The sequence below is a fragment of the Lithobates pipiens genome, unplaced genomic scaffold (assembly GCF_037356315.1).
Source record: "Lithobates pipiens isolate NorthernLeopardFrog02 unplaced genomic scaffold, aLitPip1_a1.2 Scaffold_8, whole genome shotgun sequence".
Lineage (NCBI taxonomy): Eukaryota > Metazoa > Chordata > Amphibia > Anura > Ranidae > Lithobates > Lithobates pipiens.
Window position 1 is genome coordinate 573,010,189 of NW_027507903.1, and position 12,768 is coordinate 573,022,956.

At 49.8% G+C, this 12,768-nt stretch overlaps 30 non-coding genes across 30 annotated transcripts; all 30 read left to right on the forward strand.

Moving 5' to 3' along the window:
- The first annotated feature begins 525 nt into the window (after window positions 1-525).
- Window positions 526-598, forward strand: TRNAR-ACG (transfer RNA arginine (anticodon ACG)). The gene has a single exon. It is a non-coding gene; the product is annotated as a tRNA-Arg (tRNA).
- An 8-nt stretch (window positions 599-606) lies between these two features.
- On the forward strand, window positions 607-678 carry TRNAH-GUG (transfer RNA histidin (anticodon GUG)). The gene has a single exon. It is a non-coding gene; the product is annotated as a tRNA-His (tRNA).
- A 707-nt stretch (window positions 679-1,385) lies between these two features.
- On the forward strand, window positions 1,386-1,458 carry TRNAR-ACG (transfer RNA arginine (anticodon ACG)). Its single transcript has one exon. It is a non-coding gene; the product is annotated as a tRNA-Arg (tRNA).
- An 8-nt stretch (window positions 1,459-1,466) lies between these two features.
- On the forward strand, window positions 1,467-1,538 carry TRNAH-GUG (transfer RNA histidin (anticodon GUG)). The gene has a single exon. It is a non-coding gene; the product is annotated as a tRNA-His (tRNA).
- A 709-nt stretch (window positions 1,539-2,247) lies between these two features.
- TRNAR-ACG (transfer RNA arginine (anticodon ACG)) lies at window positions 2,248-2,320 on the forward strand. Its single transcript has one exon. It is a non-coding gene; the product is annotated as a tRNA-Arg (tRNA).
- Window positions 2,321-2,328: 8 nt separating this feature from the next.
- On the forward strand, window positions 2,329-2,400 carry TRNAH-GUG (transfer RNA histidin (anticodon GUG)). Its single transcript has one exon. It is a non-coding gene; the product is annotated as a tRNA-His (tRNA).
- Window positions 2,401-3,107: 707 nt separating this feature from the next.
- Window positions 3,108-3,180, forward strand: TRNAR-ACG (transfer RNA arginine (anticodon ACG)). Its single transcript has one exon. It is a non-coding gene; the product is annotated as a tRNA-Arg (tRNA).
- Window positions 3,181-3,188: 8 nt separating this feature from the next.
- TRNAH-GUG (transfer RNA histidin (anticodon GUG)) lies at window positions 3,189-3,260 on the forward strand. Its single transcript has one exon. It is a non-coding gene; the product is annotated as a tRNA-His (tRNA).
- Window positions 3,261-3,967: 707 nt separating this feature from the next.
- On the forward strand, window positions 3,968-4,040 carry TRNAR-ACG (transfer RNA arginine (anticodon ACG)). The gene has a single exon. It is a non-coding gene; the product is annotated as a tRNA-Arg (tRNA).
- Window positions 4,041-4,048: 8 nt separating this feature from the next.
- Window positions 4,049-4,120, forward strand: TRNAH-GUG (transfer RNA histidin (anticodon GUG)). Its single transcript has one exon. It is a non-coding gene; the product is annotated as a tRNA-His (tRNA).
- Window positions 4,121-4,829: 709 nt separating this feature from the next.
- TRNAR-ACG (transfer RNA arginine (anticodon ACG)) lies at window positions 4,830-4,902 on the forward strand. Its single transcript has one exon. It is a non-coding gene; the product is annotated as a tRNA-Arg (tRNA).
- Window positions 4,903-4,910: 8 nt separating this feature from the next.
- Window positions 4,911-4,982, forward strand: TRNAH-GUG (transfer RNA histidin (anticodon GUG)). Its single transcript has one exon. It is a non-coding gene; the product is annotated as a tRNA-His (tRNA).
- A 705-nt stretch (window positions 4,983-5,687) lies between these two features.
- Window positions 5,688-5,760, forward strand: TRNAR-ACG (transfer RNA arginine (anticodon ACG)). Its single transcript has one exon. It is a non-coding gene; the product is annotated as a tRNA-Arg (tRNA).
- Window positions 5,761-5,768: 8 nt separating this feature from the next.
- TRNAH-GUG (transfer RNA histidin (anticodon GUG)) lies at window positions 5,769-5,840 on the forward strand. The gene has a single exon. It is a non-coding gene; the product is annotated as a tRNA-His (tRNA).
- Window positions 5,841-6,545: 705 nt separating this feature from the next.
- TRNAR-ACG (transfer RNA arginine (anticodon ACG)) lies at window positions 6,546-6,618 on the forward strand. The gene has a single exon. It is a non-coding gene; the product is annotated as a tRNA-Arg (tRNA).
- An 8-nt stretch (window positions 6,619-6,626) lies between these two features.
- On the forward strand, window positions 6,627-6,698 carry TRNAH-GUG (transfer RNA histidin (anticodon GUG)). The gene has a single exon. It is a non-coding gene; the product is annotated as a tRNA-His (tRNA).
- A 705-nt stretch (window positions 6,699-7,403) lies between these two features.
- Window positions 7,404-7,476, forward strand: TRNAR-ACG (transfer RNA arginine (anticodon ACG)). The gene has a single exon. It is a non-coding gene; the product is annotated as a tRNA-Arg (tRNA).
- An 8-nt stretch (window positions 7,477-7,484) lies between these two features.
- Window positions 7,485-7,556, forward strand: TRNAH-GUG (transfer RNA histidin (anticodon GUG)). The gene has a single exon. It is a non-coding gene; the product is annotated as a tRNA-His (tRNA).
- A 705-nt stretch (window positions 7,557-8,261) lies between these two features.
- TRNAR-ACG (transfer RNA arginine (anticodon ACG)) lies at window positions 8,262-8,334 on the forward strand. The gene has a single exon. It is a non-coding gene; the product is annotated as a tRNA-Arg (tRNA).
- Window positions 8,335-8,342: 8 nt separating this feature from the next.
- Window positions 8,343-8,414, forward strand: TRNAH-GUG (transfer RNA histidin (anticodon GUG)). The gene has a single exon. It is a non-coding gene; the product is annotated as a tRNA-His (tRNA).
- Window positions 8,415-9,119: 705 nt separating this feature from the next.
- TRNAR-ACG (transfer RNA arginine (anticodon ACG)) lies at window positions 9,120-9,192 on the forward strand. Its single transcript has one exon. It is a non-coding gene; the product is annotated as a tRNA-Arg (tRNA).
- An 8-nt stretch (window positions 9,193-9,200) lies between these two features.
- On the forward strand, window positions 9,201-9,272 carry TRNAH-GUG (transfer RNA histidin (anticodon GUG)). Its single transcript has one exon. It is a non-coding gene; the product is annotated as a tRNA-His (tRNA).
- Window positions 9,273-9,977: 705 nt separating this feature from the next.
- TRNAR-ACG (transfer RNA arginine (anticodon ACG)) lies at window positions 9,978-10,050 on the forward strand. Its single transcript has one exon. It is a non-coding gene; the product is annotated as a tRNA-Arg (tRNA).
- Window positions 10,051-10,058: 8 nt separating this feature from the next.
- On the forward strand, window positions 10,059-10,130 carry TRNAH-GUG (transfer RNA histidin (anticodon GUG)). Its single transcript has one exon. It is a non-coding gene; the product is annotated as a tRNA-His (tRNA).
- Window positions 10,131-10,835: 705 nt separating this feature from the next.
- Window positions 10,836-10,908, forward strand: TRNAR-ACG (transfer RNA arginine (anticodon ACG)). Its single transcript has one exon. It is a non-coding gene; the product is annotated as a tRNA-Arg (tRNA).
- Window positions 10,909-10,916: 8 nt separating this feature from the next.
- Window positions 10,917-10,988, forward strand: TRNAH-GUG (transfer RNA histidin (anticodon GUG)). The gene has a single exon. It is a non-coding gene; the product is annotated as a tRNA-His (tRNA).
- Window positions 10,989-11,695: 707 nt separating this feature from the next.
- On the forward strand, window positions 11,696-11,768 carry TRNAR-ACG (transfer RNA arginine (anticodon ACG)). Its single transcript has one exon. It is a non-coding gene; the product is annotated as a tRNA-Arg (tRNA).
- An 8-nt stretch (window positions 11,769-11,776) lies between these two features.
- Window positions 11,777-11,848, forward strand: TRNAH-GUG (transfer RNA histidin (anticodon GUG)). The gene has a single exon. It is a non-coding gene; the product is annotated as a tRNA-His (tRNA).
- Window positions 11,849-12,553: 705 nt separating this feature from the next.
- On the forward strand, window positions 12,554-12,626 carry TRNAR-ACG (transfer RNA arginine (anticodon ACG)). The gene has a single exon. It is a non-coding gene; the product is annotated as a tRNA-Arg (tRNA).
- Window positions 12,627-12,634: 8 nt separating this feature from the next.
- Window positions 12,635-12,706, forward strand: TRNAH-GUG (transfer RNA histidin (anticodon GUG)). The gene has a single exon. It is a non-coding gene; the product is annotated as a tRNA-His (tRNA).
- The last annotated feature ends 62 nt before the right edge of the window (window positions 12,707-12,768 follow it).

A 12,768-nucleotide genomic window follows, 5' to 3' on the forward strand; every position in this document is an offset into this window, starting at 1 on the left:
ATGTGGCAGGCCGTAGTCAGATCACTAAAGGATTGGTCAACAGGCCAAGGTGTATCCTGCCATGTCATGCTACACCCGCTGTAACACAAACTTGGGGCCATGCGAACTCTACAACAGTGGCCTTTGAAGGTAACAGCAGAGAGTGAAAAGTCTTTCTTTGAAGGCCAGTGGGATGTACATTTTGGACAGCGAGGACCACTGCTTTTCGAGAGGCACGAAAGTAGGCAGCCATCTATGTGGAAGTGAAACAACCGTCCTATAAGGTGGAGGGGTTTCCTTCAACACCACCTGTGGGCCACATAGAATGAGATTGTAACATTATTAGCCTTTGCCATTTTCACAACTATCGAGCAGCCATAAGCAGTGATGTGACAGCAACTGAGAAGGCCTGAGCACTTTCCTTTCCATTAGAAATTCAGCAGAAAGTTAGCCGTTTATCTCTGGAATGGCTGAGATGGTGTCGATTGGCTTCTGCAGCTAGAATGCCCTTTGTGAAGGCTTAGCAAAGAGTCAGGGCCAGGTGCAGGGCCAGTGGCGCAATGGATAACGCGTCTGACTACGGATCAGAAGATTGTAGGTTCGACTCCTACCTGGCTCGTTGACAATGCCGTGATCGTATAGTGGTTAGTACTCTGCGTTGTGGCCGCAGCAACCCCGGTTCGAATCCGGGTCACGGCATCTTTATGCGCTGGATGAAGTGTAATGTCCACAGTCACGCCCATGCCAGTTCGGACCCCTGAAGGTACACAAGGAGCAGGAAGTCTCTCTCTCTCTCTCTCTCTCTAAGACCGCTTCTTGCAACCAGCACCAACTCTGTGATATAGGATACCTTGATACTATCCTAGCGTCGGTCGATTACAATGTGGCAGGCCGTAGTCAGATCACTAAAGGATTGGTCAACAGGCCAAGGTGTATCCTGTCATGTCATGCTACACCCGCTGTAACACAAACTTGGGGCCATGCGAACTCTACAACAGTGGCCTTTGAAGGTAACAGCAGAGAGTGAAAAGTCTTTCTTTGAAGGCCAGTGGGATGTACATTTTGGACAGCGAGGACCACTGCTTTTCGAGAGGCACGAAAGTAGGCAGCCATCTATGTGGAAGTGAAACAACCGTCCTATAAGGTGGAGGGGTTTCCTTCAACACCACCTGTGGGCCACATAGAATGAGATTGTAACATTATTAGCCTTTGCCATTTTCACAACTATCGAGCAGCCATAAGCAGTGATGTGACAGCAACTGAGAAGGCCTGAGCACTTTCCTTTCCATTAGAAATTCAGCAGAAAGTTAGCCGTTTATCTCTGGAATGGCTGAGATGGTGTCGATTGGCTTCTGCAGCTAGAATGCCCTTTGTGAAGGCTTAGCAAAGAGTCAGGGCCAGGTGCAGGGCCAGTGGCGCAATGGATAACGCGTCTGACTACGGATCAGAAGATTGTAGGTTCGACTCCTACCTGGCTCGTTGACAATGCCGTGATCGTATAGTGGTTAGTACTCTGCGTTGTGGCCGCAGCAACCCCGGTTCGAATCCGGGTCACGGCATCTTTATGCGCTGGATGAAGTGTAATGTCCACAGTCACGCCCATGCCAGTTCGGACCCCTGAAGGTACACAAGGAGCAGGAAGTCTCTCTCTCTCTCTCTCTCTCTCTAAGACCGCTTCTTGCAACCAGCACCAACTCTGTGATATAGGATACCTTGATACTATCCTAGCGTCGGTCGATTACAATGTGGCAGGCCGTAGTCAGATCACTAAAGGATTGGTCAACAGGCCAAGGTGTATCCTGCCATGTCATGCTACACCCGCTGTAACACAAACTTGGGGCCATGCGAACTCTACAACAGTGGCCTTTGAAGGTAACAGCAGAGAGTGAAAAGTCTTTCTTTGAAGGCCAGTGGGATGTACATTTTGGACAGCGAGGACCACTGCTTTTCGAGAGGCACGAAAGTAGGCAGCCATCTATGTGGAAGTGAAACAACCGTCCTATAAGGTGGAGGGGTTTCCTTCAACACCACCTGTGGGCCACATAGAATGAGATTGTAACATTATTAGCCTTTGCCATTTTCACAACTATCGAGCAGCCATAAGCAGTGATGTGACAGCAACTGAGAAGGCCTGAGCACTTTCCTTTCCATTAGAAATTCAGCAGAAAGTTAGCCGTTTATCTCTGGAATGGCTGAGATGGTGTCGATTGGCTTCTGCAGCTAGAATGCCCTTTGTGAAGGCTTAGCAAAGAGTCAGGGCCAGGTGCAGGGCCAGTGGCGCAATGGATAACGCGTCTGACTACGGATCAGAAGATTGTAGGTTCGACTCCTACCTGGCTCGTTGACAATGCCGTGATCGTATAGTGGTTAGTACTCTGCGTTGTGGCCGCAGCAACCCCGGTTCGAATCCGGGTCACGGCATCTTTATGCGCTGGATGAAGTGTAATGTCCACAGTCACGCCCATGCCAGTTCGGACCCCTGAAGGTACACAAGGAGCAGGAAGTCTCTCTCTCTCTCTCTCTCTCTAAGACCGCTTCTTGCAACCAGCACCAACTCTGTGATATAGGATACCTTGATACTATCCTAGCGTCGGTCGATTACAATGTGGCAGGCCGTAGTCAGATCACTAAAGGATTGGTCAACAGGCCAAGGTGTATCCTGCCATGTCATGCTACACCCGCTGTAACACAAACTTGGGGCCATGCGAACTCTACAACAGTGGCCTTTGAAGGTAACAGCAGAGAGTGAAAAGTCTTTCTTTGAAGGCCAGTGGGATGTACATTTTGGACAGCGAGGACCACTGCTTTTCGAGAGGCACGAAAGTAGGCAGCCATCTATGTGGAAGTGAAACAACCGTCCTATAAGGTGGAGGGGTTTCCTTCAACACCACCTGTGGGCCACATAGAATGAGATTGTAACATTATTAGCCTTTGCCATTTTCACAACTATCGAGCAGCCATAAGCAGTGATGTGACAGCAACTGAGAAGGCCTGAGCACTTTCCTTTCCATTAGAAATTCAGCAGAAAGTTAGCCGTTTATCTCTGGAATGGCTGAGATGGTGTCGATTGGCTTCTGCAGCTAGAATGCCCTTTGTGAAGGCTTAGCAAAGAGTCAGGGCCAGGTGCAGGGCCAGTGGCGCAATGGATAACGCGTCTGACTACGGATCAGAAGATTGTAGGTTCGACTCCTACCTGGCTCGTTGACAATGCCGTGATCGTATAGTGGTTAGTACTCTGCGTTGTGGCCGCAGCAACCCCGGTTCGAATCCGGGTCACGGCATCTTTATGCGCTGGATGAAGTGTAATGTCCACAGTCACGCCCATGCCAGTTCGGACCCCTGAAGGTACACAAGGAGCAGGAAGTCTCTCTCTCTCTCTCTCTCTCTAAGACCGCTTCTTGCAACCAGCACCAACTCTGTGATATAGGATACCTTGATACTATCCTAGCGTCGGTCGATTACAATGTGGCAGGCCGTAGTCAGATCACTAAAGGATTGGTCAACAGGCCAAGGTGTATCCTGTCATGTCATGCTACACCCGCTGTAACACAAACTTGGGGCCATGCGAACTCTACAACAGTGGCCTTTGAAGGTAACAGCAGAGAGTGAAAAGTCTTTCTTTGAAGGCCAGTGGGATGTACATTTTGGACAGCGAGGACCACTGCTTTTCGAGAGGCACGAAAGTAGGCAGCCATCTATGTGGAAGTGAAACAACCGTCCTATAAGGTGGAGGGGTTTCCTTCAACACCACCTGTGGGCCACATAGAATGAGATTGTAACATTATTAGCCTTTGCCATTTTCACAACTATCGAGCAGCCATAAGCAGTGATGTGACAGCAACTGAGAAGGCCTGAGCACTTTCCTTTCCATTAGAAATTCAGCAGAAAGTTAGCCGTTTATCTCTGGAATGGCTGAGATGGTGTCGATTGGCTTCTGCAGCTAGAATGCCCTTTGTGAAGGCTTAGCAAAGAGTCAGGGCCAGGTGCAGGGCCAGTGGCGCAATGGATAACGCGTCTGACTACGGATCAGAAGATTGTAGGTTCGACTCCTACCTGGCTCGTTGACAATGCCGTGATCGTATAGTGGTTAGTACTCTGCGTTGTGGCCGCAGCAACCCCGGTTCGAATCCGGGTCACGGCATCTTTATGCGCTGGATGAAGTGTAATGTCCACAGTCACGCCCATGCCAGTTCGGACCCCTGAAGGTACACAAGGAGCAGGAAGTCTCTCTCTCTCTCTCTCTCTCTCTAAGACCGCTTCTTGCAACCAGCACCAACTCTGTGATATAGGATACCTTGATACTATCCTAGCGTCGGTCGATTACAATGTGGCAGGCCGTAGTCAGATCACTAAAGGATTGGTCAACAGGCCAAGGTGTATCCTGCCATGTCATGCTACACCCGCTGTAACACAAACTTGGGGCCATGCGAACTCTACAACAGTGGCCTTTGAAGGTAACAGCAGAGAGTGAAAAGTCTTTCTTTGAAGGCCAGTGGGATGTACATTTTGGACAGCGAGGACCACTGCTTTTCGAGAGGCACGAAAGTAGGCAGCCATCTATGTGGAAGTGAAACAACCGTCCTATAAGGTGGAGGGGTTTCCTTCAACACCACCTGTGGGCCACATAGAATGAGATTGTAACATTATTAGCCTTTGCCATTTTCACAACTATCGAGCAGCCATAAGCAGTGATGTGACAGCAACTGAGAAGGCCTGAGCACTTTCCTTTCCATTAGAAATTCAGCAGAAAGTTAGCCGTTTATCTCTGGAATGGCTGAGATGGTGTCGATTGGCTTCTGCAGCTAGAATGCCCTTTGTGAAGGCTTAGCAAAGAGTCAGGGCCAGGTGCAGGGCCAGTGGCGCAATGGATAACGCGTCTGACTACGGATCAGAAGATTGTAGGTTCGACTCCTACCTGGCTCGTTGACAATGCCGTGATCGTATAGTGGTTAGTACTCTGCGTTGTGGCCGCAGCAACCCCGGTTCGAATCCGGGTCACGGCATCTTTATGCGCTGGATGAAGTGTAATGTCCACAGTCACGCCCATGCCAGTTCGGACCCCTGAAGGTACACAAGGAGCAGGAAGTCTCTCTCTCTCTCTCTCTCTAAGCCCGCTTCTTGCAACCAGCACCAACTCTGTGATATAGGATACCTTGATACTATCCTAGCGTCGGTCGATTACAATGTGGCAGGCCGTAGTCAGATCACTAAAGGATTGGTCAACAGGCCAAGGTGTATCCTGCCATGTCATGCTACACCCGCTGTAACACAAACTTGGGGCCATGCGAACTCTACAACAGTGGCCTTTGAAGGTAACAGCAGAGAGTGAAAAGTCTTTCTTTGAAGGCCAGTGGGATGTACATTTTGGACAGCGAGGACCACTGCTTTTCGAGAGGCACGAAAGTAGGCAGCCATCTATGTGGAAGTGAAACAACCGTCCTATAAGGTGGAGGGGTTTCCTTCAACACCACCTGTGGGCCACATAGAATGAGATTGTAACATTATTAGCCTTTGCCATTTTCACAACTATCGAGCAGCCATAAGCAGTGATGTGACAGCAACTGAGAAGGCCTGAGCACTTTCCTTTCCATTAGAAATTCAGCAGAAAGTTAGCCGTTTATCTCTGGAATGGCTGAGATGGTGTCGATTGGCTTCTGCAGCTAGAATGCCCTTTGTGAAGGCTTAGCAAAGAGTCAGGGCCAGGTGCAGGGCCAGTGGCGCAATGGATAACGCGTCTGACTACGGATCAGAAGATTGTAGGTTCGACTCCTACCTGGCTCGTTGACAATGCCGTGATCGTATAGTGGTTAGTACTCTGCGTTGTGGCCGCAGCAACCCCGGTTCGAATCCGGGTCACGGCATCTTTATGCGCTGGATGAAGTGTAATGTCCACAGTCACGCCCATGCCAGTTCGGACCCCTGAAGGTACACAAGGAGCAGGAAGTCTCTCTCTCTCTCTCTCTCTAAGACCGCTTCTTGCAACCAGCACCAACTCTGTGATATAGGATACCTTGATACTATCCTAGCGTCGGTCGATTACAATGTGGCAGGCCGTAGTCAGATCACTAAAGGATTGGTCAACAGGCCAAGGTGTATCCTGCCATGTCATGCTACACCCGCTGTAACACAAACTTGGGGCCATGCGAACTCTACAACAGTGGCCTTTGAAGGTAACAGCAGAGAGTGAAAAGTCTTTCTTTGAAGGCCAGTGGGATGTACATTTTGGACAGCGAGGACCACTGCTTTTCGAGAGGCACGAAAGTAGGCAGCCATCTATGTGGAAGTGAAACAACCGTCCTATAAGGTGGAGGGGTTTCCTTCAACACCACCTGTGGGCCACATAGAATGAGATTGTAACATTATTAGCCTTTGCCATTTTCACAACTATCGAGCAGCCATAAGCAGTGATGTGACAGCAACTGAGAAGGCCTGAGCACTTTCCTTTCCATTAGAAATTCAGCAGAAAGTTAGCCGTTTATCTCTGGAATGGCTGAGATGGTGTCGATTGGCTTCTGCAGCTAGAATGCCCTTTGTGAAGGCTTAGCAAAGAGTCAGGGCCAGGTGCAGGGCCAGTGGCGCAATGGATAACGCGTCTGACTACGGATCAGAAGATTGTAGGTTCGACTCCTACCTGGCTCGTTGACAATGCCGTGATCGTATAGTGGTTAGTACTCTGCGTTGTGGCCGCAGCAACCCCGGTTCGAATCCGGGTCACGGCATCTTTATGCGCTGGATGAAGTGTAATGTCCACAGTCACGCCCATGCCAGTTCGGACCCCTGAAGGTACACAAGGAGCAGGAAGTCTCTCTCTCTCTCTCTCTCTAAGACCGCTTCTTGCAACCAGCACCAACTCTGTGATATAGGATACCTTGATACTATCCTAGCGTCGGTCGATTACAATGTGGCAGGCCGTAGTCAGATCACTAAAGGATTGGTCAACAGGCCAAGGTGTATCCTGCCATGTCATGCTACACCCGCTGTAACACAAACTTGGGGCCATGCGAACTCTACAACAGTGGCCTTTGAAGGTAACAGCAGAGAGTGAAAAGTCTTTCTTTGAAGGCCAGTGGGATGTACATTTTGGACAGCGAGGACCACTGCTTTTCGAGAGGCACGAAAGTAGGCAGCCATCTATGTGGAAGTGAAACAACCGTCCTATAAGGTGGAGGGGTTTCCTTCAACACCACCTGTGGGCCACATAGAATGAGATTGTAACATTATTAGCCTTTGCCATTTTCACAACTATCGAGCAGCCATAAGCAGTGATGTGACAGCAACTGAGAAGGCCTGAGCACTTTCCTTTCCATTAGAAATTCAGCAGAAAGTTAGCCGTTTATCTCTGGAATGGCTGAGATGGTGTCGATTGGCTTCTGCAGCTAGAATGCCCTTTGTGAAGGCTTAGCAAAGAGTCAGGGCCAGGTGCAGGGCCAGTGGCGCAATGGATAACGCGTCTGACTACGGATCAGAAGATTGTAGGTTCGACTCCTACCTGGCTCGTTGACAATGCCGTGATCGTATAGTGGTTAGTACTCTGCGTTGTGGCCGCAGCAACCCCGGTTCGAATCCGGGTCACGGCATCTTTATGCGCTGGATGAAGTGTAATGTCCACAGTCACGCCCATGCCAGTTCGGACCCCTGAAGGTACACAAGGAGCAGGAAGTCTCTCTCTCTCTCTCTCTCTAAGACCGCTTCTTGCAACCAGCACCAACTCTGTGATATAGGATACCTTGATACTATCCTAGCGTCGGTCGATTACAATGTGGCAGGCCGTAGTCAGATCACTAAAGGATTGGTCAACAGGCCAAGGTGTATCCTGCCATGTCATGCTACACCCGCTGTAACACAAACTTGGGGCCATGCGAACTCTACAACAGTGGCCTTTGAAGGTAACAGCAGAGAGTGAAAAGTCTTTCTTTGAAGGCCAGTGGGATGTACATTTTGGACAGCGAGGACCACTGCTTTTCGAGAGGCACGAAAGTAGGCAGCCATCTATGTGGAAGTGAAACAACCGTCCTATAAGGTGGAGGGGTTTCCTTCAACACCACCTGTGGGCCACATAGAATGAGATTGTAACATTATTAGCCTTTGCCATTTTCACAACTATCGAGCAGCCATAAGCAGTGATGTGACAGCAACTGAGAAGGCCTGAGCACTTTCCTTTCCATTAGAAATTCAGCAGAAAGTTAGCCGTTTATCTCTGGAATGGCTGAGATGGTGTCGATTGGCTTCTGCAGCTAGAATGCCCTTTGTGAAGGCTTAGCAAAGAGTCAGGGCCAGGTGCAGGGCCAGTGGCGCAATGGATAACGCGTCTGACTACGGATCAGAAGATTGTAGGTTCGACTCCTACCTGGCTCGTTGACAATGCCGTGATCGTATAGTGGTTAGTACTCTGCGTTGTGGCCGCAGCAACCCCGGTTCGAATCCGGGTCACGGCATCTTTATGCGCTGGATGAAGTGTAATGTCCACAGTCACGCCCATGCCAGTTCGGACCCCTGAAGGTACACAAGGAGCAGGAAGTCTCTCTCTCTCTCTCTCTCTAAGACCGCTTCTTGCAACCAGCACCAACTCTGTGATATAGGATACCTTGATACTATCCTAGCGTCGGTCGATTACAATGTGGCAGGCCGTAGTCAGATCACTAAAGGATTGGTCAACAGGCCAAGGTGTATCCTGCCATGTCATGCTACACCCGCTGTAACACAAACTTGGGGCCATGCGAACTCTACAACAGTGGCCTTTGAAGGTAACAGCAGAGAGTGAAAAGTCTTTCTTTGAAGGCCAGTGGGATGTACATTTTGGACAGCGAGGACCACTGCTTTTCGAGAGGCACGAAAGTAGGCAGCCATCTATGTGGAAGTGAAACAACCGTCCTATAAGGTGGAGGGGTTTCCTTCAACACCACCTGTGGGCCACATAGAATGAGATTGTAACATTATTAGCCTTTGCCATTTTCACAACTATCGAGCAGCCATAAGCAGTGATGTGACAGCAACTGAGAAGGCCTGAGCACTTTCCTTTCCATTAGAAATTCAGCAGAAAGTTAGCCGTTTATCTCTGGAATGGCTGAGATGGTGTCGATTGGCTTCTGCAGCTAGAATGCCCTTTGTGAAGGCTTAGCAAAGAGTCAGGGCCAGGTGCAGGGCCAGTGGCGCAATGGATAACGCGTCTGACTACGGATCAGAAGATTGTAGGTTCGACTCCTACCTGGCTCGTTGACAATGCCGTGATCGTATAGTGGTTAGTACTCTGCGTTGTGGCCGCAGCAACCCCGGTTCGAATCCGGGTCACGGCATCTTTATGCGCTGGATGAAGTGTAATGTCCACAGTCACGCCCATGCCAGTTCGGACCCCTGAAGGTACACAAGGAGCAGGAAGTCTCTCTCTCTCTCTCTCTCTAAGACCGCTTCTTGCAACCAGCACCAACTCTGTGATATAGGATACCTTGATACTATCCTAGCGTCGGTCGATTACAATGTGGCAGGCCGTAGTCAGATCACTAAAGGATTGGTCAACAGGCCAAGGTGTATCCTGCCATGTCATGCTACACCCGCTGTAACACAAACTTGGGGCCATGCGAACTCTACAACAGTGGCCTTTGAAGGTAACAGCAGAGAGTGAAAAGTCTTTCTTTGAAGGCCAGTGGGATGTACATTTTGGACAGCGAGGACCACTGCTTTTCGAGAGGCACGAAAGTAGGCAGCCATCTATGTGGAAGTGAAACAACCGTCCTATAAGGTGGAGGGGTTTCCTTCAACACCACCTGTGGGCCACATAGAATGAGATTGTAACATTATTAGCCTTTGCCATTTTCACAACTATCGAGCAGCCATAAGCAGTGATGTGACAGCAACTGAGAAGGCCTGAGCACTTTCCTTTCCATTAGAAATTCAGCAGAAAGTTAGCCGTTTATCTCTGGAATGGCTGAGATGGTGTCGATTGGCTTCTGCAGCTAGAATGCCCTTTGTGAAGGCTTAGCAAAGAGTCAGGGCCAGGTGCAGGGCCAGTGGCGCAATGGATAACGCGTCTGACTACGGATCAGAAGATTGTAGGTTCGACTCCTACCTGGCTCGTTGACAATGCCGTGATCGTATAGTGGTTAGTACTCTGCGTTGTGGCCGCAGCAACCCCGGTTCGAATCCGGGTCACGGCATCTTTATGCGCTGGATGAAGTGTAATGTCCACAGTCACGCCCATGCCAGTTCGGACCCCTGAAGGTACACAAGGAGCAGGAAGTCTCTCTCTCTCTCTCTCTCTAAGACCGCTTCTTGCAACCAGCACCAACTCTGTGATATAGGATACCTTGATACTATCCTAGCGTCGGTCGATTACAATGTGGCAGGCCGTAGTCAGATCACTAAAGGATTGGTCAACAGGCCAAGGTGTATCCTGCCATGTCATGCTACACCCGCTGTAACACAAACTTGGGGCCATGCGAACTCTACAACAGTGGCCTTTGAAGGTAACAGCAGAGAGTGAAAAGTCTTTCTTTGAAGGCCAGTGGGATGTACATTTTGGACAGCGAGGACCACTGCTTTTCGAGAGGCACGAAAGTAGGCAGCCATCTATGTGGAAGTGAAACAACCGTCCTATAAGGTGGAGGGGTTTCCTTCAACACCACCTGTGGGCCACATAGAATGAGATTGTAACATTATTAGCCTTTGCCATTTTCACAACTATCGAGCAGCCATAAGCAGTGATGTGACAGCAACTGAGAAGGCCTGAGCACTTTCCTTTCCATTAGAAATTCAGCAGAAAGTTAGCCGTTTATCTCTGGAATGGCTGAGATGGTGTCGATTGGCTTCTGCAGCTAGAATGCCCTTTGTGAAGGCTTAGCAAAGAGTCAGGGCCAGGTGCAGGGCCAGTGGCGCAATGGATAACGCGTCTGACTACGGATCAGAAGATTGTAGGTTCGACTCCTACCTGGCTCGTTGACAATGCCGTGATCGTATAGTGGTTAGTACTCTGCGTTGTGGCCGCAGCAACCCCGGTTCGAATCCGGGTCACGGCATCTTTATGCGCTGGATGAAGTGTAATGTCCACAGTCACGCCCATGCCAGTTCGGACCCCTGAAGGTACACAAGGAGCAGGAAGTCTCTCTCTCTCTCTCTCTCTCTAAGACCGCTTCTTGCAACCAGCACCAACTCTGTGATATAGGATACCTTGATACTATCCTAGCGTCGGTCGATTACAATGTGGCAGGCCGTAGTCAGATCACTAAAGGATTGGTCAACAGGCCAAGGTGTATCCTGCCATGTCATGCTACACCCGCTGTAACACAAACTTGGGGCCATGCGAACTCTACAACAGTGGCCTTTGAAGGTAACAGCAGAGAGTGAAAAGTCTTTCTTTGAAGGCCAGTGGGATGTACATTTTGGACAGCGAGGACCACTGCTTTTCGAGAGGCACGAAAGTAGGCAGCCATCTATGTGGAAGTGAAACAACCGTCCTATAAGGTGGAGGGGTTTCCTTCAACACCACCTGTGGGCCACATAGAATGAGATTGTAACATTATTAGCCTTTGCCATTTTCACAACTATCGAGCAGCCATAAGCAGTGATGTGACAGCAACTGAGAAGGCCTGAGCACTTTCCTTTCCATTAGAAATTCAGCAGAAAGTTAGCCGTTTATCTCTGGAATGGCTGAGATGGTGTCGATTGGCTTCTGCAGCTAGAATGCCCTTTGTGAAGGCTTAGCAAAGAGTCAGGGCCAGGTGCAGGGCCAGTGGCGCAATGGATAACGCGTCTGACTACGGATCAGAAGATTGTAGGTTCGACTCCTACCTGGCTCGTTGACAATGCCGTGATCGTATAGTGGTTAGTACTCTGCGTTGTGGCCGCAGCAACCCCGGTTCGAATCCGGGTCACGGCATCTTTATGCGCTGGATGAAGTGTAATGTCCACAGTCACGCCCATGCCAGTTCGGACCCCTGAAGGTACACAAGGAGCAGGAAGTCTCTCTCTCTCTCTCTCTCTAAGACCGCTTCTTGCAACCAGCACCAACTCTGTGATATAGGATACCTTGATACTATCCTAGCGTCGGTCGATTACAATGTGGCAGGCCGTAGTCAGATCACTAAAGGATTGGTCAACAGGCCAAGGTGTATCCTGCCATGTCATGCTACACCCGCTGTAACACAAACTTGGGGCCATGCGAACTCTACAACAGTGGCCTTTGAAGGTAACAGCAGAGAGTGAAAAGTCTTTCTTTGAAGGCCAGTGGGATGTACATTTTGGACAGCGAGGACCACTGCTTTTCGAGAGGCACGAAAGTAGGCAGCCATCTATGTGGAAGTGAAACAACCGTCCTATAAGGTGGAGGGGTTTCCTTCAACACCACCTGTGGGCCACATAGAATGAGATTGTAACATTATTAGCCTTTGCCATTTTCACAACTATCGAGCAGCCATAAGCAGTGATGTGACAGCAACTGAGAAGGCCTGAGCACTTTCCTTTCCATTAGAAATTCAGCAGAAAGTTAGCCGTTTATCTCTGGAATGGCTGAGATGGTGTCGATTGGCTTCTGCAGCTAGAATGCCCTTTGTGAAGGCTTAGCAAAGAGTCAGGGCCAGGTGCAGGGCCAGTGGCGCAATGGATAACGCGTCTGACTACGGATCAGAAGATTGTAGGTTCGACTCCTACCTGGCTCGTTGACAATGCCGTGATCGTATAGTGGTTAGTACTCTGCGTTGTGGCCGCAGCAACCCCGGTTCGAATCCGGGTCACGGCATCTTTATGCGCTGGATGAAGTGTAATGTCCACAGTCACGCCCATGCCAGTTCGGACCCCTGA